This window comes from Canis lupus, chromosome 23 (assembly GCF_003254725.2).
Source record: "Canis lupus dingo isolate Sandy chromosome 23, ASM325472v2, whole genome shotgun sequence".
Taxonomy (NCBI): Eukaryota; Metazoa; Chordata; class Mammalia; order Carnivora; family Canidae; genus Canis; species Canis lupus.
The window spans coordinates 44478614-44495613 of record NC_064265.1 but is presented as its reverse complement, the minus strand read 5'-3'; the positions used below and the strand labels follow the sequence as shown (position 1 = coordinate 44495613).

Below are 17000 nucleotides of genomic sequence, written 5' to 3'. Positions count from 1 at the left end.
ATGGAAGTTCTCAGCTGGTAATGATATTTGGAGCCCTGAGGTATTGTTGTGCCCCTTTGCCTACAGCTAGATATGGGGATATGGGAACCAGATAAATAAATGGAGTTCTGACTAAAGTCTAACTCAGAGCAGATTCCCTAGGTCTGCAGATCCATCTCTCTGAGTATGTAACTGGGATCAACACACTTGGCAATAGGACTAATCCCATATCGGGCCCTTAACCTGTGGAGTGAAAGCTTTCATGCGGGGATAAGGCCAAGTAGAAGCCTTTGAAATGGCACCCACCAAACTGCTCACTCCCAGCCAGACAGTAAATCAAAACCAATATTGCATTCTAGGGACTGGGGGAGAGTGGTAGAGATTAGTGCTGCCACTACAGTGAGCACGAACGTGGGCAGTCACTATCACATCTCTGCTTAATTTACCAATCTGAATGGCAGAAAATGACTAGATTACTACAAGCTCAACCAAGTAGCAGCCACCATTGCAGCCGCTGGGCCCGCCATGTTATCCTTGCCAAAGCAAACTGATAAGGCCTCAAGCACTTGGTATGAGTGGTTGATCTGGCAAGGGGTCGTTTTCCATTCCAATTAGAAAAGAAGGTCAGAAACAGAATTCATGTGGAAGGTACAACATTTATTTATATTTTCTCCCCAGGGATAAGTTAACTCTCCTACCCTCTGTTATATATAGCTCATATATAGATCTGGATCATCTGAACATCCCGGAGAACATCGCTCTGATTCATTACACGGTGACACTGTGCTGATTATGCAGAATGAGTAAGATGTGGCTAGTGTGCTGGAAGCCTTGGTAGGACACGTTCACACCAGGGGATGGGAGACAAACTCCATGAAGATCCACAAATCTGCCAGTTGAGTAAAGTTTATAAGGATTCAGTAGTCAGGGGTACTTTGGGATAACCTCTCTAAAGCAAAACATAGAGTGCTATATCTCGCATCTCCTACTGTAAAAAAGGAAACACGATACCTGATGGGTCTCTTTACATACAAGAGGCAACATATTCCATACGTAGGAATGTTATTGCAGCCCAAACACTGAGATTTATGGAAGGCTTTATTTAAGGGAGAGACCCAGAGCTAGAAATGATTCCAGAGCAAGTACAGGTTGTGATGTGAGCAACCCTGTTACTTTATCACACTACCTGGCATAATAGTGTTGGAGGCAGGAAAAGATACAGTGTAGGATTTATACTAAGTCCCAGTGGGAGAATAACAATATAGGCCTTGGGACTTCTAGAGCAAGGCCATGCCATCTGTAGTAGAGATTTATACACCTTTTGAGAACAGCTCCTGGTGTGTTACCAGGACCTGGTGGAGACAGAGCAGTTGCCCATGAGCACTAAGTGAGTATGCATGTAGAACTGCCTATTCTAAGCTGGCTTCTATCGGGTCCAGCAAGTCATACAGCTAGACAGGCCCAAGAGTAGTGGTACATCTGGGATTGAGCCTGAACAGGATCACAGGGCATAAGTAAACTGCAAGAGCAGGTGTCCCAGACCTTGTGTCATCCACCATTGATATACCAGCTGCCCTCATTCTCTGTAGGGTCCCAACCAGTGGGGGGAAAAACCCCAAGACTGGTTTATGAATCAGTTGGTTCAGTACGTGGGTGCAAAACCAAAGTGGAGAGTGGCTCAGAAACTTCCCAATCAGTAGAGCTTCAAGGATTTCAAGGTTATTTACTTTGTGTGCAAGGAGAGGTGACTGCCTGCCTGAGATGCGAATATATACACTTTCCTGTGCAGTGACCCTGAAAGGGAAGGACTGGGACACTGAAGACCAAGAGATCAGAAGAAGCACGTAGATGGATTAGTGAAAGCAGGCATGAAGCATGAAGATTTTGTGTTACAGATTAATGCCCACTTAAAAGTGTTCACCATTGAAGAGGCACTAGAAAAACAAGTAGACAAAATGGATTTGGCTAGCTGATGTCAGCCAGTCTTCGCCATCAACTATCCTAGAACTGACATGATAGACAAATGAAAAGTAACAGAGACAGAAGCTATGAGTGTGTCCAAGAGCATGGGCTCCCACTTACCAAAGCCAATCTAGTTCCTGCTACTTCTAAATGTTCAATGTAAAATAAAAATAAAAATAAAAATAAATAAATAAATAAATAAATAAATAAATAAATAAATAAATAAATGTTCAATGTAGCAACAACAGAGAGAGCCTCAAATATAACACTATTCCTAGAAGAATCCAACTAGCCACTTGGCAAGTTGACTATAGCAGGCCCCCTCCATCCGGTTGTCCGTACAGGAATAGATACTTATTCTGGGTATAGATTTGCCTTTCGTGCTTACAGAGCCTCAGTTAGCACCACTTTCTGGTAGCTTACAGAATGCCTGATCCAATGACATAAAACCTCACACAACATAGCATTTGACCAGGGAACTCACTTCGCAGTGAAGGTGGTGCAGAAATGACCCCGTGGCTATAGAATCCACTGACTGTATTATATACTGCAATATTCAGAATTAGCTGAACTGATAGTGAAGGCACAGCAAAGGCATTGGCTTACAGGCCGGGCTCTGTAGGGATGAGATGCCACCCTTCAGGTGCAGTATATTCACCAAATCAAAGACCCCTATATGATATTATACCACTTATAGGAAGAATGCATGAGTCTAAGAACAAAGGGGTAGAAGCAAAAGTGGACCCAATTAACATCACTTCCAGTGATCCACTGGGGGAACTTTGTGCTTCCCATCTTCACAGCTTTGGAATCTACGGGGTTAGAGGTCCAGATCCCCAAAGGGAGCGCACACTTGCTAGGGGATGGAACTGTACCACTTAACTATAATCTGTGAATGCCATGTATGCACTGTAGACTCCTGTGTCCAGGGGCCAACAGCATGAAGAGTCACGGTCATTCTGGCTGGGATCACTGTTCCTGTGCAGCCGGAGGGGTAAAGGCTGCTACTATATGAGGGGGTAGGCAGGGAGGAGTGTGCACAACCAGATGATCCACTTGGTACCTCTGGGGATTATTTTTCCCCATTGTAACTGTGAATGGACATACTCAGCAGCCCCAGTCTGAGAAGGGATATGATTCCAAGGACTTGGGCCCCCTTAAAATGAAGGTTTGAGTTGCCCCACCAGATGAGCAAGCCATCAGCACTTGCAGAAGAGATGGCATAGACTGTGGAGACCTTAGGGTGGATAGTGGAGTTGAGAGAGAAGGTAAATACCGGTTCTGGCTTCAAGACCAACTGCCACAGCAGGGACTGTGATTTGTCTCATTAACTACTTCTGTTTCCCCTCAGGAGAGAGGTCCTTGAGAACCATGGAAGAACTGCATCCTGAAATGGATGGAGAGGTCAGTCTGTTTGTTTGTAGTCTGTATGTAGGCTGTGATGCAAGCCATGTGAGTTCACCCCTTAGGGTTCCCTTCAACAGACAATCTCCAGCAGTCAGCCGACAGCTCCAGCCACACCTGTGGAACTACCATGTCGCTCACACGGGGAAGGCCACCATCTGTCTGCCAGTGACTGGGCCCAGCAGTGTGCTGAAGCTGAGCCATTCCTGCCCATCCCGGACACCTCTAATGGTTAGTTATGACTTGGAGTTACCCATCATTTTGGCTAGGACTTTCTTCAAGCTGTGCTGCAGTCTGAGGCACTTTACCCAATCTTCTTCTCTCCTTCACTTTCCTCCATTCACAGGTGTCAGACCTGCATGGTGATCTGAAGGCTTTCCTGGCCTACTCTTCTTCCTTCCCTCCTTTATCCTTTATCCTTTATCCTTTATTATTATTATTGTTATTTTTTTCTTCTTCTTCTTCTTCTTCTTCTTCTTCTTCTTCTTCTTCTTCTTCTTCTTCTTCTTCTTCTTCTGATTCATTTATTTATTTTAGAAAGGGAGAAAGAGAAGGATAGCAAGAAAGCAGGAGGGAAGGGCAGAGGGAGAGGGAGAGAGAGTCCCAAGTAGATTCTTTGCTAGGCCCATAGCCAATGCAGGGCTCAATCTCACAACCCTGAGGTCACGACTTGAGCTGAAACCAAGAGTCAGTCACTCAACTGAATGAGCCACCTTGGTGCCTCTCTCCTTTATGCATTATGGCATATCCCCTGACACATTTCTTGCTCATCTGATTCCATCTTGGCGTCTGCTTCCTGGTTGATCTGAATTGACACACAAATCATTCTTGCTAGCTCTTTTCCAAGTAACCATCTGTTTTCTCAAATTTTTTTGTTTCTTGATGAAAAGTTTGAATACTGAAGGTTAAACAGACACCTACTTTATTAAATGCAGGTATTTCTGCTGGCCAATTACTCAATGTAACTCTGCAGAAGAGTTTAGAATACATTAGTGTCATCTAGAACTTAGAGGTTCATTTCATCTATTTGCTGAGGGGCAAGTTCACTTTCAGTGTTTTCCTGGATTACTTTCATGGTTCCTTTCTTTCCTTTTCTTTTCTTTTCTTTACTTTTCTTTTCTTTCTTTTCTTTTCTTTTCTTCTTTCTTTCTTTTTTTCTTTCTTTCCTTTCTTTTTCTTTCCTTCCTTCTTTCTTTTTCTTTCTTCTTTCTTTCTTTCTTTCTTTCTTTCTTTCTTTCTTTCTTTCTCTCTTTCCTTCTTTCTCTTTCTTTCTTTCTTTCTTTGTTTCTTTCTTTGTTTGTTTCTTTCTTTTTTTTTGATTTTATTTATTTATTCATGAGAGACACAGAGAGGCAGAGACACCGGCAGAGGGAGAAGCAGGCTCCATCCGTACAGGGAGCCTGATGTGGGACTTAATCCCGGGATTCCGGGTTCACACCCTGAGCCCAAAGCAGACGCTCAACCACTGAGCCACCCAGGCATCCCTCAGGGTTCCTTTCTTTCTCCCTTCCATTGGACACCAGTGGTAAGGATCTTGTTTGTTTCTTTAAGATCACAGAACTGCAAATTCAAATGACATGACATTTTGAGAAGAATAGAAATTCCTGATTTAAGTGAGGCCCTCTTGAGTTCAGATGGATTTGTGATAACTAAAAGAAAGAGCAGTCTTGTTCACAGACCAGCCACACACTGCTGCTCCATGCTGTGGATTCATGAATCTGGCACAGGAATAAACTTGGTTGGGATTTTCTTTGGTGGGATTTTGTGGCCACCAAGAAGTTTCCCTTGCAAGTAAATAAGTCTGGGTGGCTATATGCCTATATGTGGGGTTTTTATTTCCTCTCCCAAACCCCCCTGCCCCACACCCCCAGCAGTGATGAAATAGAAAAGATTGACTCAAGGGTAAAAATCTGGACTTCAAACAAAGATTTTTTTGGTGAATTTAGGTAAAATGGTCTGGTCTCTTTCATACCAACAGGCTTGCTTTGGAGGCTGTAAAGTTTGGCCTCCAAACTTACTTGGGCAAGTTGTCCAGAAAGTCAAAGGGAGGATTCATGAGCAAGAATGAAATTTACCACCAGATTGTGTCTGTCCTTTTAGCCAAACAGACTGAAACTTATTTCCTGGCAGTCTCTTTCTGGGCTGTTCAAACACTAACAAAAAAGTTTTTGAAAGCCTTGTGATGTCTTTTGGTGTCTAAAGGAGCTTATGTGAAGGAGTCAATATAACAACAGCTCCTGAGTTGTCAGATAATTCATCAAAGGGTCCCCCTCTATTGGTGACGAGTTGTGTTCTAAGAATGGAATCCATCACTTCTAATTTAGGTTCTTTTTGTGTCATGTGACATAATAAAGGATCAGTTCTGGGATGCCTTAATATACCTGTCCACAGGACAGATAGATCAAGTTGTCCTCTAAGAATGTGCTTCTTTTTAAAAAAAAAAAAAAAAGATATTATTTAATTATGTATGTATGTATTTTTTTATTTGAGAGAGAGAGGGGGAACAAGAGCACAAGTAGGGGGAGCAGCAGGCAGAGGGAGAGGGAGAAGCAGGCTCCCGCTGAGCAGGAAGCCCAATGTGGGGCTTGATCCCAGGACCCTGAGATCACAACCTGAGCAGAAGGCAGACGCTCAACCCTCTGAATCACCCAGGCACCCAACAATGTATTTCAATCAACATCACAATTTGTCCTTTCTCATTGAAAGGTCTAAGTTGCCTTATTTATTTATTTATTTATTTATTTATTTTATGATAGGCACACAGTGAGAGAGGCAGAGACACAGGCAGAGGGAGAAGCAGGCTCCATGCACCGGGAGCCCAACATGGGATTCGATCCCGGGTCTCCAGGATCGCGCCCTGGGCCAAAGGCAGGCACTAAACCGTTGCGCCACCCAGGGATCCCTAAGTTGCCATATTTAATTAGTGAAGGCAGAAATAATTACAAGATAAGTGAAAGAATTAAATTCTAGAGCTTTTTTCCTTGAAGGCCATTAACCACTTTTATTTTTGTCGATGCAATGCCAACCAGCTAGTGTCTAAGTTATTATGATCTCTAATATTGAACTCCTGACTCTGCAATCTATACAAGGGAACAGCCTCAACTGACACTTTAATAGGCAGTAGTTATGGATTTTTTTTTGGTAAAGTGGTAGCTAAATCTCAGGGATCTTCTCATTCAGTTTGTCCTTGGCATTTTATCAAGGTGTTTTAAATCTCTTCTCAAATATCTTCAGATTGTTTTCCCTTCTGTGAGATACAAAATTTTGATGGGGGAGGAAATAGAGTAAATGTCTCTCGCCGGAAATCTCTGTTCACAAAGTGGGAGATGATGATTTAGTAGAATTACAACTTGCAGCCTCTAGGTTGGTGCCCAGGTAGCCCTAAAATTGTTCAGCTGTCAAGAGCATCATATGGTTCCTCCAAGTATTTTTTTTTTTTTCCTCCAAGTATTTTGTTGTGATTCACTTCTAAAAGGCAAACGCTTAAAGACTTGTGTTCATGCTAAAAAATACCAACCATATGACCTCAGGCAGTTGTTCCATCTCTGAGGCTCTCTGCGTCTTCTTTTCTGGGAGCTTCCTGTCTCCCTTTAGGGTTATGCTTATTGCATTTATTCTTGACCTTGCTCTTCCTCCTCCCCCACCATCAAAAGTGATTGGTCCAAAGATAGACACCTAATTCAAATTAGGCCAGTCAGAGACCTTTCTCTGGGAATTTAAATTTGAGGCAAAAGTCCATTTGTCTTTCAAGACAAACTGCTTGTAGGGGCACCTGGGTGGCTCAGTCGGTTAAGCATCTGCCTTCGACTCGGGTCATGATCTCACGATCCTGGGATCAAGCCCCACATCGGGCTCCCTGTCCAGGGGAGAGTCTGCTTCTTCCTCTCCCTCTGCTGGTCTCCTCCACTCATGCTCACTCTCGCTCATTCTCTCTCTCTCTCTCAAATAAATAAAATCTTAAAAAGAAAAGAAAAGAAAAGAAGAACTGCTTGTAATATGTGAAATCGTGTGGCATAGAAAACCATGTACCATGTAGATTGAAGAGCAGAAAAAAGGAGCAGAGAAGGAGAGGGAGGGAGGTATGCACTTCCTTCCTTGTGTTCTATGCAGCATCCTTATAACTGCTCCCTTTTGCTTAAGTAAACATAACTTTTTACCTGCAGCCATGAGGAGTCTTAACTGCTTTTCCTCCCACTTCTTGACAAAGTATGATATAGAAAATACGAATTTGCTCAACCACATAGTCCTGAAGTCATGGGAAACGCTTTGACCCTGCAAGAACCTCCTCTTGCTGCTATGGTGGGAGAAATCTGCCTGCATTCTGTGTTCTCCTTCTCCCACACCAGTGTTCAAAGGGTCTAGAGAGACTCCACTTGAGGACCAGGACATACTGAGGTTCTGGGGCTCCCAAAGATGGCTGTGGTGCCTAGCCATCATTTGTAATATATTTTTTCTATAATAAAACATTCTGAATTTCAAATGACCTATTTATAAAATAGCTCTAGAAATAAAACCCTTTAAAAAAAGTTGGGGGGATCCCTGGGTGGCGCAGCGGTTTGGCGCCTGCCTTTGGGCCAGGGCGCGATCCTGAAGACCCGGGATCAAATCCCACGTCGGGCTCCCAGTGCATGGAGCCTGCTTCTCCCTCTGCCTGTGTCTCTGCCTCTCTCTCTCTCTCTCTCTGTGTGTGTGTGACTATCATAAATAAATAAAAATTAAAAAAAAAATAAAAAATAAAAAATAAAAAAAGTTGGGACTGCCTATTCCATATTAATTAGTAGTGAGAATTCATGTGACAGAAGGGTTCTTTTTTTTTTCTAAGATTTTTATCTATTCGTTTGAGAGAGAGAGAGAGAGAGAGAGAGAGAGAGAGAGAGAGAACAAGCAGGGTGAGCAGCATAGGGAGCCTGAGAAGCAGACCTCCCACTGAGCAGGGAGCCTGATGCAGGGCTTGATGCTAGGACCCGGAGATCACAACCTGAGCCAAAGGCAGACACTTAACCAACTGAGCCACCCAGGCGCCCCAGAAGGGTTCTTTAATACACACAAGTACTCCATTAATAAGGGTTTGATTGCATTTTAAGTATCCTCCAACACATTTGAGTTTTCATTTATTTAATGAGAGGGTGGAGACAACTACAATTTAAATTTTAGGAGCCTCGGTGCACTGAATGGCCATTAGATGACAAAGCAATTGTGAAATTACATTAGAGAGATAAGTCAATGGAGGAAAAATAACTAAAAGTATCCTTTTTCTCTCTTTCTCTTTTTGAGGGACAGAATTCTGTATCCTCACAAAGGAGGAAGCCATTAAGACTGATTCAGTTAAGAAGTTATGAGAGAAATAGGGGTGCCTGGGTGGCTCAGGCAGTGGAGCGTTCAACCCTTGATTTTGGCTCAGGTCATGATCTCAGGGTCATCAGATTGAGCCCCACATTGGGCTCTGCACTCAGCGGGGAGTCTGCTTGAGGTTCTCTCTCTCCCTCTCCCTCTGCAACCCCCCCCCCCAAAATAAAACTTAAAAAAAATAAGTTATGAGAGAAATATAATATGAAGGCCTAAAGTCACTACAGGGTTTGAGTTCTGGCTCTCTTGTTATACATTGATGACCTTTGGCAAGGCACAAAGTTTTCTGAACCTTTGTTTTCTTCTGTATGATAGGAGATCTAGCAAGGCTTGTCTGCCAATTCTCAGAGTTACTGTAAGATTCATGTATAATTGTACAGGTGAAATTGTTTTGCAGTCTGTAAAATATATAAATGTTATTTGCTCTTACTGTGATAATTGAAGTACTAACAACTTTTAATTATTACAACAATGTGGGAACGTCTATGGTCAAATGTTCAAAGTGGGACTTATCATGTGGCCGACACTACGTGAGACTAAATTCACTCTTTAAGATTATCTGTAAATATATATATATTTTTTATTTTTTTTAAGATTTTATTTATTTATTCATGAGAGACATACACACACACAGAGAGAGAGAGAGAGAGAGAGGCAGAGACATGGGCAGAGGAAGAAGCAGGCTCCCCGCATGGAGCCCAATGTGGGACTCGATCCTGGATCCCGGGATCACACCCTGGGCTGAAGGCAGATGCTCAACTGCTGAGGCACCCAGGCATCCCATGTAAATATATATTTTAAAAGAAAACTTTTATCTTTTTTAACTGTGACCTGAACTCACATCTTTTGGGTGAGTGCTTGTGGAGAGCAGAATTTGTGTCCTGGGCCTTCTCTCCATCCCACAGTGGTTTGACTGTGCCTCTCTTCTTGGCTCCAAAAGGGATTGACCTTTTCTGACCAGGCATGAAAGGTGGCCTCACTTGAGTCTGGACAACGTAGAGACAGGGATACGAGTAGAGCTTGTATATCCTGGGCTCCTGTCACCATGACAAATAAGACGGGAGAAGAGCAGCAGGTTGAACAGCTGGTGTAACCAGATCTGGGACTTCTCTGGGTAGAAGGAGGAGTTCAGTGACATCGTCAACCAATGACTATCCCATCTGGTGGCAGACTTTTCCAAGTTTAGCTTGAAAGACCACTTCTGGTGTTGTGTGCAGTGGTCCTTCAAACAATATATATATTTCTTGAATATATAAATACTGAGAACCTTGAAATTTACCCCCAAACACTGCTAGTTAGTTCTCTCATCAAACCCCAAATTATATTAATAATACGCTCTGTGCTTCTGAGAGTGGCGATTCAATTTCTCTATCATGTAATGCATTTATAGATTTACATAGATCTAAGTACATAGAAACATTTATCTTTTTTATTTTTTACATTTTATTTTTTAGCATTTAGCATTTAGGTATATTTTTAGCATCTTTTTATTAATTTTTTCCCATGTTTTTGAACAAAGTTGTAGCTATAGTGTTCACAGGTACTTGTTTCTGGATATATTTCTTCAAAAATAATTTAAAAATACCTTTTCTGCATTAGTTCATGGTCTTCAGAAGTTCTATTTCATATTTTTAAAAAGATTTTATTTACTTTAGAGAGAAAAAGTGAGCAGAGGGAGAGGCAGAGAGAAAGAGTGGGAGAGAATCTCAAACAGACTCTGTACTGAGTGAAGAGTTCAATGCAGGGCTTGATCTCACGACCCTGAGATCATGACCTGAGTTGAAACCAAGACTCGGATGCTTAACTGACTGAGCCACCCAGGTGCCCCCAGAAGTACTCTTTCAGATAGCTGCCCAAACCTTCATTCGATGTTAATCTTTCCGAAATACTTAGCCAATCGCTTGTTAAATATTTAGGATGCTTCTAATTTAGATTATGCTGGAATTGACAATACAGCTTTGCAGTATAGCTTGATAGTAAATCTCTATTTTTCTTTTCTAAAAAAATATTTATTAATTTATGCTTTCCATTTAAAAGTATCTTCCCCAGTACAAAAAAAAAAAAAAAAAGGTGAAAATACTAGAGCATAAACCACTTGCACACAGTTACCTAAGTAAAGACTAAATCTCAGAAATCCCCCTTTCCTGTACCTTTCCTGTAGTCCAACTGCATTGCTGAAGCAATAGAAGATAGCATTAGAACACATCCTTCATCATTATCAAAATTACCTTCCTTATGATCATGCCAGTGATGCATTTATTAGGAACACCAAAATGAAGCCTGACAATGAGACCTGTACCTACCACCAGTAAGTGCAAAAACGTGTGGCAGGACCAACTCATCTTGAATTTAAGTATTTGTAAATGTGCAGTGTCTAGACATTTGGGATGGAGTAAATTATGAATACACTAGTGTCACCTTTGATTTGTCAAGAAACTGTTCAAATCCTCCTAGCGAAATAAAGAATCATCTTATGCAACAGTTTTCTGGACTCTTTATTATTCAAACCCTTGTCTATTCAAGGTCCTTGTCTGTTTTGTTCCTCTTCAGTTGCTAATGGTGATTTTCTCTATACTGGTTCAGCAAGCCCAGGCAGGTTCCACCTCAAGGGCTTCTGGGCTGGAGTCCTCTAAGGACTTACCACCCCACCAAGTTTCTGACCATTCGCCCCAGCTGGAATCAGTCACCCACACCAAGTCAGCAATTCAGAGGGGTAAGGCTGAGAAAAGCAGCCGGTGGCTTTCCTGAGGCAAATATGGCAGGTGACAAAGCCAAGACACCAGCCATTGGGCTAGGTAGGTGACCACCTGCAGTGAACCAGGCTGTGTGGAGAACACCTTGTGAGGTGTGGGGAAAAAACAAAAAGAAAACGAAGCCCCTTTTAGACTTGTCCTCAAAAAGCTTGCAATTCTCTTCAGGAGTTGATTCCACATGAAGTGCCAAAACGGTAATGAATGGTGAGAGGCTACCTTACAAACGGTTAGGAGTATGCCAGTGGGTGCTAGAAGAAGAACGGGCAAAATTGTGTAAGGATCATCCTGCCCTCAGTAAGGAATTATGGGCTTCAAGGGAGCATTTCCATACGGAAATGTAGGATTCTTCTAGACCCAGCAGCTATCGTTGAAGAGGCTAGAGATAACTGGGGTGAAAGTTAGAATATAAGACAGTGTTGTATATGATTATGTGTCACAAAGAAAAAGACGAGAATAATGTGAATTTTGGGGAGAGAGACTAATGGAGGCTCAACCATGGAATATGGAGGGTTCAGCTAGAGATACGCACAGTGAAGGAATAGGCAAAATAAATATGCTTGGGTCAAAGCCTGGCTGGAGTGGATGAAGACACGTTTGTGTAAGAATCAAGGTCAGAAAGCAATGACGATGGCAGTTGGTTGCAAGTCCTTGGGTGCTAGATTGATAGCTCTGACCTTTCTTCCTGTGGGCAGTTGTTGAAAGCTTGTGAGCCGGGGATGACATCATGAAAATAGGCCAGGAAGGATAGACTGGAGGCAGAGAAACCAGGTAGGAGGCCACTGCAAGCATTTTGAGATAAGGTCTTGTTGTGGGAGCAGGAAAGGAGGGATGGTTTTGAGGGACACCAGGATAAAGAATCACTTGCTATTGGCTGGATGTAGACAGAGGGGGAGGAGGGATGGGTGGCTCAGGGACACTAGGAAGTGTATTGAGGGCACGATTAGGAAGAAGGAATCAACCTCTAGTGGAAAGTCTTTGCAAGTGGAGAGAGAAATCGACTTACTCTCAATTGATTATCTTATAAAAACTGTGGAGTTTCTCTCTGAGATAGGCAAGCAAGAGGTAGCACACTGATTGAAAATGAAAACAAATGCTGACTCATACAGGATGGGAGAGTAGAAAAAACACTCTGATCCAGGGTAAATCCTGGGCCGAACTGAGGGTTTTTTCATGAATTCATTGTATGTACTTGGACAAAATAAAGTTCTCTGGGCCAGATTCCTTATCTGTAAAATGGGAGATTTAAAATATATTATCTATTCTCTGGGTCTCCATGAGCCTTAAATCATAGTCATTACTTGAGTGTGTTAATATGGAACAGAATTTGTGTGAGGAACTTTATTTGCATTTTCTTTTTTAATCCTTAGCATGTTCATTGTGCGCTTAAAAAAAAATCCAAAATTTAGTGGCTTAAACCAATAGCCATTTTATTTGCTCACAGTTCTGCAATCTGGGCTGGGCTAGGCTCTGTCGTTTTTATCCATCTTAATGGTGGTCACTAATGTGTTTGCAGTCAGCTGGTGGGCCGCCAGCGGCTGGGCTCAGCTCAGATGCGGGGTGGCTGGACTTCTCCCTCTCTCCACATATCTCAGGGCCTCTCCCTCTCCATGTGGTTTCTCCAGGAGGGTAGTTGGACTTCTTACCTAGAGCTTTAGGTGTCCCAAAGGACAAAAATAGAAATGTCTATACCTTCCTTGGGGTTAAGGTGGGGAGGCGGGGGTGGGGGGGATGAGGTAGGGTGGGGTGCGGGGAGCCAGCACATATTCAATGCTGTATTTTTCTGCTTAAGGCAAGTCACTGTCCCAGATTTAAGTTGGAAGGGACTCTATGAGGTGTGACTAACAGGAGGGTGGTCCATTGAATGGCAGCAGTGTCATGGGGCTGCCACCATATTATCTCCAACTTGTAAATGAATAATTTGTGACTTCAAGAAGCTAAGTTACCTGCCCAAAATAAAGAGTAGAGTTAGGCACTTCAAAACTTGTGTTTTATCATGGGCCAATGGATAAAATTTGTAGTGTTGTAACCTAGAACCCTGCGAAGTGGGTACTGTTTTTGTACCTCATTTACAAAGGAGGAACCCAGGAATAGAGAGCTCAAGTGTTTTGTTTGAGGTGACTCAGGTATTTTGCTGCAGAGATTATACATTTAGTCACTACACCATGCTGCCTCATATGGGTAGTACCTGACACATATAAGGCACCTATAAATGTCGTGTCATTTGAAGCTGTTGTTTGAAGGATGGAGCAAATGTCTTCAACCACCCACTATCGCATCGCAGAACCTATTTGAGAACTGGGAGTTTCCCGTTGAGTTATCCTGTGATCTGGGCAATTTCCTTTTCGGGCATCTACTTCTCTGTCTTCCACAATCTATTTCTTGAGGCTTGGCAAGGAAGGAAGACAGCATCTCTGCTCATCCAGTCCTAACCCAGATTCTCACTGGCTGATTCTCATGGCTCCCTTCAGCATTTTCGTCTTGTCTGGTAGCTGCCAGGTACTCTTTACAAAGCAGGCCTTTCCTTCTTGGGTGAGGACCTTCCTGGAGTAGTGCTGGACTCAAGCTTCCATCCTTTATTTATCAAGGTAGCCTTGTGACTTCTGATTAGTAACCATTGGGACCCTGTCACTTCCTCTGGTTCCATAAGCCAATTTCCAGTGTAACTGTGGTGGCTTCTGATGATAGCTTGCTGACACAATGTCCCCTGGAGTGACATGTAGCTTCCCCCTTCCTTCTGCTGGTCCTATGGGCAGAGGACTTTGCTGTGAAGGAAATCTGGGGTTCCAGAGTCTCTGGAAAGGAGCTATGCTCTGTTTATCTTTGAAGGTGACCCATGTGGCTGCCTTTCTCCTTAAGGCTGCTCTGATTTTTCCCACCCTGTGGGGAGTCTGGAACGAAAGCACACCCCAAGTACAGATAATGGGGTGATGGATGCCTCATTTGGGGGGCTCTGTTCTATTGTAGGCAACGATAGGGAGTAGCCATTCAAGGAGTGGCCTCAAAACACTCCCATGCCTTTTCTATGGGGTGGTCTTGTCATTCCTGTAAACTTTTCTCCTTCAAGGCAACTCCAGATTTTGACTTTATTTCACTCTTACAAAAATACTGAGGGGCAATACTTGTAGTTAATACAGTTCTATCTTATTTAATGAAGAGACATACGGATGGGCTCAATGTTGTTCAAAGTGTTTTACAGATCTTCCTCGATGTAGGTAGGATGAGTTCCTGATAAATCCATTGTAGATTGAAAATATCAATTGAAAGTTGAAAATGCATTTAATACGCAACACCAGGGGTGCCTGGGTAGCTCATTCAGTTAAGCATCTGCCTTCGGCTCAGGTCACGATCTCCGGCCCTGGGTTCGAGTCCCCGCACTGAGCTGTCTGGTCAGTGGGGGAGTTCGGCTTCTCCCTCTCCCTCTTGTGCTCTCCCTCTCTCTCAAAGAAATAAATAAAATCCTACAAAACAAAAACAAAAACCTGATCATCATAGTTTAGCCTGGCCTGTCTTAAATGTGCTCAGAACACTTACATGAGCTTACAGTTGGGCAAAGTCATCTACCACAAAGCCTATTTCATAACAAAGTGTTGAATATCTCAAGTGATTTATGGACTACTGTGCTGAAAGTGAAAGACACTTGTTACATGGCCTCAGAATGGCTGCAAGCGTGAGTTGTTTGCCCTTCTGATGGCAGGGCGGACTGGGAGCTGTGGCTGCCGCTGCCCAGCATCAAGGGGGTGCCGTACTGCATGGCCCCGGCGTGGGGAAAGGTCAAAATTCTGAATCCCAGGTGAAGTTTGAATGATATTTGATATCTGATGATATTGATATTTGAATATCCCTCGTGCACCATCGTAAAGCCGAAAAGTTGTTAAGCGCATCCACCTCTAAGTCCGGACTGTCTGTACATCTGTTGCTCATTTGGCTCAGGCCCGAACTTCTCTTTGAATCAAACGTCGTGGGGTAAGGGGCTTTGTGAATTGTGACTTACCTCGCAGGCAGCCGCCGGTGGGAGGGGGACCGGGGCGGGGAGGAATTGAGCTGCTCCGAGGGCCAAGGCCGCCGCCTCCTTCCCGCAGCTGTCCTGTCCCGCCAAGCTGCAGCTAGCGGCTGGGGGTCCCCACCCCTCTCCTGGATCCGGTCGGTGGGAGGGTGGGTGGTGTTTTCCGGGTCCCGGGCGCACCCTCTCTGCTCCCAGCCACCTGCTCGGGTTCCAGCCGGGCTCCAGGCTCTCTGGAGGGCGTCAGGGACATTCCGATCCTCCCACCACCCGCGCGGATGTCGCGGGGGCCGGGGGGGTGGGGGTGGGGGACGCGACTGCTGTCCCTTTCCCGGACCCGGCTCCGGCCAGGTTTCTTCTCCATTTCTAGTGACCCGAGTCCCGCGTAGAGGAGACTAAGGATTGATGAACGGTTTCGAGGTTGTTTCCCAGGCTCCCGCCGGCGAGGCCGCAGCCACGGGGACGGGGGCACTTTCTGGGCACCGTCTGCGCCCCGGCAGACAACCGCGAGCCCGACCGCCAAGATGCCTCCTCGCCAGACCAAATATGGTCACAAGCGCCGAGCAGCCTCCCCGTGGAAAGGCTCGCCTGGCGCCCCCGCGGCAGGCCCGGCCGTCGGCTCAGCGGGGCGCTCCGGGCGCCCCAGGCCTCGACCCCGGCGCCCGGCCTGCCCCGGCCTGCGCCCCCGGCTCGCGCGCCCTCCGCCCCCCGCCGCCCCCCGGCCTCAGTTTCCGTCCGAAGCCCTGATCGCACGGGCGCAGGCCCCTGTCCCCGGATCCCGCCCGCGGTCGGCGGTGGCGGTGGACGCAGGGACTGCGGGCCCGGCCCCCGCGGAGAGGCGCGCGCCCCCCGGAGCAGCGCCCCGGGCGCCCGGCGGCTCCGGCCCGGCCCAGTACCTGCGGGGCCCCGGGGCCTCCGGGAGGCGGGAGGGGGGGGGAGGGGGAGGGGGAGGGGGAGGGAGGGGGAGAGCCGAGCGGGCGCGGGCGGGCTCGGGCCGCGGGGCTCATGCATAATTCAGCAGCTCGGCCTTCGGGCCCGCCTCTCTCCTGGGCGAGGGAGTCCGCTCCAAACTTTGTTTATGGGACAGTCCGGGAGCCGCGGCGGCCGCGCTGTCTGCGTCTCCTCCGCCTCCTGCCGCGCAGCGCGAGCGCCGGGGCCGGTGCGGGGCATGTGAGACGCCGGGCCCCGAGTCGGGATCTGCCAGCCGGGCCCCGGCCACAGCCCCGCCAGCCCGGGAGGCGCCCGAGCCCCTGAGGCCCGACGGCGAGCGCGCCCCGACTCGGCCCCGCCGCGCGCCCAGGTAGGGCCGCGCACCCCGCCCCGCCCGGGGGCGCCCGGAGAGGAGGGGTCGCGGGGCGGGCTCGGGGCGGGACCCGGGGGCGGGTGGGGGCGGGTGGGGGTGGGTGGGGGGCTGCCCGGGAAGGCTGCGCCCTGCCCTCCGCGCCCGCCGTGCGGCGACCTCCGCAGCGCAGCCCCCGCCCCCGCCCTTCCTCCTCCTCCTCCTCCTCCTCCTCCTCCTCCCCCCTCCTCCTCCTCCGGGCAACTTCCAGGCTTCG

At 46.2% G+C, this 17000-nt stretch overlaps 1 protein-coding gene and 1 long non-coding RNA gene across 2 annotated transcripts in view; one reads left to right on the top strand and one right to left on the bottom strand.

Annotated features, from left to right (window-relative positions):
- Positions 1 to 13856: 13856 nt before the first annotated feature.
- LOC112652573 (uncharacterized) lies at positions 13857 to 16116 on the bottom strand. Its single transcript, XR_003131553.3, has 2 exons — positions 15436 to 16116; positions 13857 to 14902 (listed from the first exon to the last, which is right to left on the bottom strand). It is a non-coding gene; the product is annotated as an uncharacterized LOC112652573 (long non-coding RNA).
- A 394-nt stretch (positions 16117 to 16510) lies between these two features.
- WWTR1 (WW domain containing transcription regulator 1) overlaps positions 16511 to 17000 on the top strand; it is a 133290-nt gene continuing 132800 nt past the window's right edge. The window contains exon 1 of the mRNA XM_035705106.2: positions 16511 to 16744. The gene's annotated coding sequence lies outside the window, so the exon portion shown is untranslated. The remainder of the gene's footprint in view (positions 16745 to 17000) is intronic.